This window comes from Nannospalax galili, unplaced genomic scaffold, assembly GCF_000622305.1.
Source record: "Nannospalax galili isolate Female #2095 unplaced genomic scaffold, S.galili_v1.0 scaffold1254, whole genome shotgun sequence".
Classification (NCBI taxonomy): Eukaryota; Metazoa; Chordata; class Mammalia; order Rodentia; family Spalacidae; genus Nannospalax; species Nannospalax galili.
This window is the reverse complement of record NW_008334550.1, coordinates 674,340-682,675: the sequence shown is the minus strand read 5'-3', so window position 1 is coordinate 682,675 and position 8,336 is coordinate 674,340.

The following is an 8,336-nucleotide window of genomic DNA, read 5'->3' as shown; positions in this document are numbered from 1 at the left end:
CGTTGGATTGGTCTGTGGGGCATTGCCTTGATTGTTGAGAGACATGGGAGAGCCCAGCCCACTGTGGGTGGTGCTACCCCTGGGCAGGTGGGCCTTGATTATATAAGAAAGCAGGCTGAGCGTAGGTCAAGGAACAAGCCAGTAAGCAGCGTTCCTCCAGGGTCTGTGCTCCAGGTTCCTGCCTGCTTTAGTTTCCCTTAATGATGAACTACGGACTGTAAGTCAAATAAACCCTTTCTTCCCCAAGTTGGTTTTGGTCAGTGCTTTTCTCGCGGCACTAGAAAGGAGCTGGAATGCACGTGGAGGACAGAAGTCAATGTCAGCACGTGGAGGACAGAAGTCAATGTCAGCACGTGGAGGACAGAAGTCAATGTCAGCACATGGAGGACAGAAGTCAATGTCAGCATGTGGAGGACAGAAGTCAATGTCAGCACGTGGAGGACAGAAGTCAATGTCTGTCAGGTTCTTCCTCAGTCACTCTCCACTTTATATTTTTGAGACAGTGTTTCTTGCTGAACTTGGAGCTTGCCTATTTGGCTAGACTGGCTGGCCAGTGAGCCCCAGCATCCTCCTGTCTCTGCCTCCCCAGACCTGTGGTTACAGGCATGTGCCACCACACCCAGCTTTTTATGTGGGTTCTGGACCAAAATGAGGCCCTTAAGTTTGTGCAACAAGTGCTTTACTGACTAAGCCATCTCCCCAATTCCCACATGATTTTTAAAAACATATTTTTGTCTTGACTTTGGTTGAATTCACAGACATAGAACCTGTGGGTATGGAGGGCCAAATGTACTGTTTACTTCTAACCAGATGCCTACCTGGAGGCTTCTCCCATTAAGATGCTCCCTGGCCTGGATGCCCCCTCACCTGGATGCTCCCCCGACCTAAATGCTCCCCCACATGGATGCTCCCCCACCTGGAGGCTCCCCCTACCTGGAGGCTCCCCCAACTTGGATGCTCCCCCACCTGGATGCTCCCCCACCTGGATGCTCCCCCACCTGGAGGCTCCCCCCACCTAGATGCTCCCCCCAGAACAAGTTGATGCCCCTCCTGTACTTCCCAAAGGTCGTCATAGGCTCTGTCCCTGGGCACCGTCTGGCCAGCATGGGCAGGGAGTTTGCCCTGTGGACACTGTGTGAGGGTCTGAGTTGGTCCAGAGGAAGCCTTGGCGTAGTCCAACCACAGCCCAGGAGCTGCAGCACATGGGCCCCTCCCAGACTCCCCCCACTGTCTGGTGTGGACGAGCAGAGCTTGGGAGCCAGCCAACTGCAAGTATCTGCTGGTGACGTCACCCTCAGAGTTTCTGAATTGTCACCAATTGCTCCCACCAGCCTAGGGACCTGAGATGGAGCTGGATGGCCAAGCGGGGGCACAGCCAAGGTCCCTCCACCCTGTCCAGGTGTGCTGATTAGGTTTTATTGCCAATGTGATACAACCTCGAGTCACCTGGGAAGAGGGACTCTCAACTGAGGAATTCCCTAGATCAGGGTGGCCTGTGGGCATGTCTGGGGCATTTCCTTGACTGATGATTAGTGTAGAAGGATCCAGCTCTCCGTGGGCAGCACCATCCCTAGGCAGATGGGCCTGGGCCATATAAAAAAGCTAGCTGAGTGTGAGTGTGAGGGAGTGAATGAGCCAGAGAGCAAATCAGTGAGCACCCTTCTTGTACGTCCCTGCCTTGAGTTCCTGACCTGACTTTCCTCACCAATGTGCAGGGACTTGGACAAGATGAAACAAACCCTTTTCCCTAATTGGTCAGAGTGTTTTACCACAGCAACTAAAAGTAACTAATTCACCAAGCCAGTCTGTGGTTGGGGTCTGAGGTCCTCAGGACTTCTGGGAAGAAGCAGAAAAGTCTGGAAACCAGGGGAGGAAAAGTGGAGGGAGGAGGCCATCCTCTTAACATCACTCCACTGTCTGTGTAGAACAGGAAAGTTCCAGCTTATTGTGTTAGCTATTTCAAAGCAGTTAAAGGGGGGCAGGGGCAGCCAGCGTACCACCCTGCAGGTGACTGAGTGGTGGGGGTCGTCACCCAGGAGAGCTGCCTGCCTGGGCACGCCTGTTGTTGGCAGGCTGGTGTAGGGAGACACCGTGAGCTGGGAGCGGGGGACAGACTGGCAGTGTGGAGGCAGGGTGAGCCTCCCAGGATGTGTGGGAGGCAAAGCAGACAGAACAGGTCCAAGGCTTGCTCCCAGGAAGACAGAATGTTCTGGAGGGCAGGGAGCAGACGCCCGGGAGTTCTGTACTGTGAGCCAGCCAGGTGGGTGAGTCAGGGGCCTTGGAAGGAAGGAAGAGGGGGCGGGCAGAGGTCGGGAGACAGCCATGCCAGACACAGAGGTCAGGCCTGGGCTTTGCAAAGTTGCCTGACTCCTGGAGAAAAGTGAGCGGCTCCTAAGCAGATGGAGAACGTGAGCAGCTGGACGTGGAGGAGACTTTCAAAACCAATCCAGTTTTACCCCGGGGACATGAGACAGATAGGCAAAAGCATGACTGGGGAGTGTGGGTTTGCCATGGGCTAGACAATACAGCCAGGATCTAGGCAGCAAAGGTGGCTGGGGCAGGAAGGGGTGCTGGGTTGCGGGGGAGGGAGTCACATGGAGACAGAATGCCTTCAAATTTAAACAGCGAGGAATTTTCTGAGCGGAGAAATAACGAAGACCGTAGGGCTGCTCTTTTTCTGTAACCCTTGTCTCCTTATCAATCATGAGTGCAGTCTGCTCAGTCCTAGGCCACCCCGAAGTCTTGCTGGTGTCTCACCCACAGGTTGCTGATATGGGGACATTTCAGCTACATCCTCTCTCCTCCTAGAATCATTCCTACAAGATGTCTTCTGATGGCTTGGCCACTGCTTCCCCAACCCCAAAAGGCAGGTGGCCCACCAGTTTGTGGAATCCTTCCCTCAACTCCAGGTCTTGACTCTGAAACCCCTTTCCTGTAAGGCCTTCCCTGGCTGGCCTAGTTGAAGGTTTTGCCCCCTCCCCAGAACCCCAGAGCTCTCCATGGTATCTTCTTCCTCTCTGGCACTTTAAACTCAGCAGAGTCCAGTTATCTAGTCTGCTGTCCTCTATCCCCCTAATGAGATGTCAGATCCATGAAAGCCAGGACTTTGATCTCCTAATCCCACCCCGCACCCAAGATTTAGGGAGATGTGTGGTACATACAAGGAGGTTAAAAAATGCCCAGGGAGACAGACTGAGAGGGTGGGCACCAACCTCCATCAGAGTAGCAGCTGTGATCTCAGCACACTGCCAGAGACTGCTGGGCTCTGGCCTCCCTCTGGCATAGGGCATGAGAATGCAGGGGACTGCCTGAGAGTACCCAGATCCTGCCTCCACGTGGTGGTGAGCTTCTCCTAATTGAGCAGTCAGTACCTACCCATCCCCTTACCTGGGATTTCGTGAGGCCCCTCTCAAGGCCCCAGGGCAGATCTGGCTTTGGTAGGCTAAGGCTGAGATCCTAGAAGACAGCCTGAGAGGGTGGGATCCCACCTCCATCAGTGTAGCAGTTGTGATCTCAGCAGACCTCCACAGAGTGCTGGGTTCTGGCCTCCCTCTGGCATAGGGTTTGAGAACACAGCAGACCAACCGGGAGTCCCAAAATTGGCCCCCCCTTAGACAATTTCCCAAATTTTCTCTGAGTTCCTGCTAATAGGGGTCCAAACCTTAGAAGTAAATCTGAGTGTACCTGACTGGAACCTGACTTGGACTTCTGTGGGTGCTCCTGGATAGCTGATCTGAAGCCATCAGTTCCCTTCAAAATAAAACCTGAGAGAACCTGAAACTTGTACCAACCAGCCTTACATAACCAATAAGGAAAGGACCTGTACACCCCGATAATACAAACAGAAGCAGACTTCAACTTAGTTCTCACATCAGAATCATAAACAATGAAAGAAATTCGCATGCCAAAATCACAACAAAATAATAATAAAATGGAAAGCCAAAACACTATGTTCCCACCAAACTCCACCAATCCTGTAGAAGAGTTCTATAAGGAGAACCCCCTGGAGATAACCCAGGACACTGACTTTAAAAGAGCAATCATAAACATGATCAAGGAATTCAACGAATTTAAAGAACACATGAACAAACAAATCAAAGAGCTAAAAGAAGATAGGGATAAACTTCTGAATGAATTCACAAAAGAGATAGAAACTTTAAAGAAAACTCAGGCAGAAATGAAGAAGGAAGTGCAAAACTCAATAAGCCAACTTGAAACAACAGGGGAAAGCCTCTTTGCTAGAATGAATGAAATGGAAAACAGAATATCAACCCTGGAGGATAAAGTTGAAGAATTGGACCACTCAAGCAAGGAATATGGAAAATTTAAAAAATACACAGGAATGGAATATGCAAGAGATGTGGGACATGAAAAGACCAAAGCTACAGATCATAGGAACTGAGGAAGGAGAAGAATTTCAGGTTAATGGTGTTGACCAGATCTTAAACAGGATTGTAGTCAGAAAAGAAATTTTCAACGGCATATCACAGTAAAAACATTAAATGTACAGAACAAAGAGAGAATACTGAAAGCAGCAAAAGAAAAACGCAAGTCACATGCAAAGGAAAGCCCATCAGAATTACAGCTGACTTATCAATGAAAACTATGAAAACCAGAAGAGCCTTGGCCAAAGTATTTCCAGTTCTACATAACAATAGATGCCAGCCCAGAACACTATACCCACGAAAAATTTCTATTATAGTTGAGGGGGAAAGAAAAATCTTCCATGACACAAATAACCTGAAAGAATACATGTCCATAAAATCAGCCCTCCAAAGAATACTTGAAGCAATACAGAGAGCAGAGAGAAAAACAACTATATTCTAGGGGCATCAAAAGAAAATAAACAAAGATATAATGTAGGAAACACAAAATTACACAGAGAACACAAACAGCAATCAAAATGATGGCAACCAATATACAGCTTTCAATAATAACCTTAAATACAAACAGACTGAACTCCCCTGTCAAAAGACACAGGCTAAGCGAATGGATTAAGAAACAAAATCCATCTCTTTGCTGTCTGCAGGAAACCCATCTCACCTTCAAGAACAGGCACTACCTTAAGGTAAAAGGATGGAAAAGAATATTCCAAGCAAATGGCACGAAGAAACAAGCAGGGATTGCAATTCTAATATTTGACAAAATAGACTTCAAAGTAAAACTAATCAGAAGAGATAAGGAGAGTCACTTCATTCTGATCAAAGGAACAATTAACCAGGAAGCTATTACAATCCTTAACATATATGCACCAAACTCTGGTGCAACCAAATTCATAAGAACAACAATGTAGGACTTTAAGACACAGATTAACCCCAACTCAGTAATAGTAGGGGACTTCAATACCCCACTGTCTCCATTAGACAGGTCAACTGGACAAAGAATAAACAGAGAGACATCTGAAATAAATGATGCCATACATTAAATGGACCTAACAGACATCTTTCAATTATTCCACCCAAACACCAAAGAAAAGGCTTTCTACTGAGCAACTCATAGAACTTTTTCAAAAATTGATCACGTACTGGACCACAAAACAAACCTCAACAAATACAAAAAAAATGAAACAATTCCATGCATTCTATTGGACCACAGTGCAATAAAGCTCAAAATCAACATTGGACGAAGCCTTAGTCACTACAAAACTCTTAGCAATGAAACAACACACTCTTAAACAATGAGTGGGTCAAAGAAGAAATTAAGAAAGATAGAAGTTTATAGCTCTAAGTACCTAAATTTAAAAATCAGAAAGAACACAAATAAATGACTTAGCATTGAAACTCAAGACATTTGAAAGGCAGCAACAAACCATACCCAAACTCAGCAGACAAGAAGAAATAACAAAATTCAGGGCAGAAATTAATGAAATTGAAACAAAGAAAATAATACAAAGAATCAACAGTTCCAAGAGCTGGTTCTTTGAAAAGATAAACAAGACTGACAGACTGCTAGCCCAATTAAACAAAAGAAAGAAAGAGCACCTCCAAATCAACAAAATCAGAGATGAAAGGGGAAACATCAGAACAGACACCCAAAAGATCCAGACCATTAAAAGGGAATATTTAAAAAACCTATATGCTACTAAATGGTGGTTCATGGGAAACACCAAAGTTAAACCAAGAAGAGATCAACAGTTTAAACAGACTCAGAACATAAGGAAATCTAAACAGTAATACAAAGCCTCCCAACTGACAAAAAGCCCAGGCCCAGATGCATTTACAGCAGAATTCTACCAGACATATAAAGAAGACCTCCAATCAACACTACTTAAATTATTCAAAAAGATAGAAACAGAGGGAGAACTCCCAAACTCCTTCTATGAAGCCAGCATCACTCTAATACCCAAACTGGATAAAGACAACCAAGAAGGAAACCTATAGACCCATATCCTTAGTGAACATAGATGCAAAAATTCTCAACAAAATACTTGCAAACCACATACAGATGTACATCAAAAAGATCAATCACCATAATCAAGTAGGCTTTATCCCAGAGATCATGGCTGGTTCAATATATGCAAGTCAATAATGTCATTAATCATACAAATGGGCTCAAAGACAAAAAACACATTGTCATCTCAATAGATGCAGAAAAGGCTTTTGACAAAATTCAGCATGCATTTCTGTTCAAAGTCCTAGAGGGAACTGGACTGGAGGGAACATACCTCAACATAATTAAAGCTATATACAACAAAACCACAGCCAGCATCATTCTAAATGGAGAAAAACTGGAAGCATTCCCATTAAAATCAGGAACCAGACAAGGATGTCCACTATCTCCACTCCTTTTCCACAGAGTGCTTGAAACTCTTGCTAGAGTGATAAGACAAGAGAAGGAAATTAAAGGATTACTAATTGGAAAAGAAGAGGTCAAACTATCACTTTTTGTAGATGATATGATACCATACCTAAGACATCCCAAAAGTTCCACCAGAAAACTCCTAAAACTGATCTCCTAGAACTGATTAATGCTTTCAGGCAGGTTATGAAATCAATCTACAAAAATCAGTAGCCTTTCTATATACCAATAACAAGCAACTGAAGAAAGAATACAGGGAAATGCTCCCATTCACAACAGCTGCAAAAAAAATATCTTGTAATAAATTTGACCAAAAACACCAAAGATCTCTATAATGAAAATTTTAAATCATTAAAAAAGAGATTGAGGAAGACATCAGGAGATGGAAGGACCTTCCATGCTCATGGATTGGAAGAATTAATATTGTGAAAATGACCATCCTACCAATAGCAATATATAGATTCAATGCAATCCCAATCAAAATTCCCATGACATACTTCACAGAATTAGAAAAACGCATCCTTAAATTCATATGGAGGCACAAAAGACCCCGGGTAGCCAGTGAGAATAAACAGCAATGCTGGGGGGATTACTGTACCAGATCTCAAAGTATATTGCAAAGACATAGTCATAAAAATACCATGGAGCAAAAATAGATACATAGATCAATGGAACATCATTGAAGACCCAAACCTGAGTACACGCAATTTCAGCCACCTGATATTTGACAAATATCAGGTGTCATCAGGTGTCAAGAACACACAGTGGAGGAAAGACAGCATCTTCAACAAACGGTACTGGCAAAACTGGATCTCCACCTGTAGAAGAATGAAACTAGAACTTTATCTTTCACCTTTCACAAAAGTCAACTCCAAATGGATCAAAGACCTCAATGTGAAACTGGAAACCCTGAAATTATTAGAAGAAAATATTGGCAGCAACTCACAAGATAGGAAAGGATTTTGTAAATCGGACAGAAGTTGCTCAGTAATTAAGGTCAGCAATCAATAAGTGGGACCTCATTAAACTAAAAAGCTTCCATACAGCAAAAGAAACAATCAAAAAAGTGAAGAGAAAACCCACAGAATGGGAAAAAATCTTCACCAGTGACACATCTGACAGAGGTTTAACATCCAGAATATATAAAGAACTCAAAAAGAAAAAAGAATCAAGAAACCAAATGACCTAATTAAGAGATGGGCTAAAGACTCAACCTCGTTAGTAATTAGGAAAATGCAAATTAAAACCACCTTAAGGTTTCACCTTACCCCAGTCAGAATGGCTAGAATCAAGAGAACAAATGATACCAAATGCTGGAGAAGATGTGGAGAAAGGGGAATGCTCATTCACTGCTAGTGGGATTACAAACTCCTGTAACCCCTATGGAAAATTGTGTGGAGAACTCTGGGTGGGGTGTGGTGGTGCACACCTTTAATCCCAGCACTCAGGAGGCAGAGGCAGACAGACCTCTGTGAGTTCAAGGCCAGACTGGTCTACATAGTGAGTTCCAGGACTGCTGGGGCTACAGGGACGCCCTG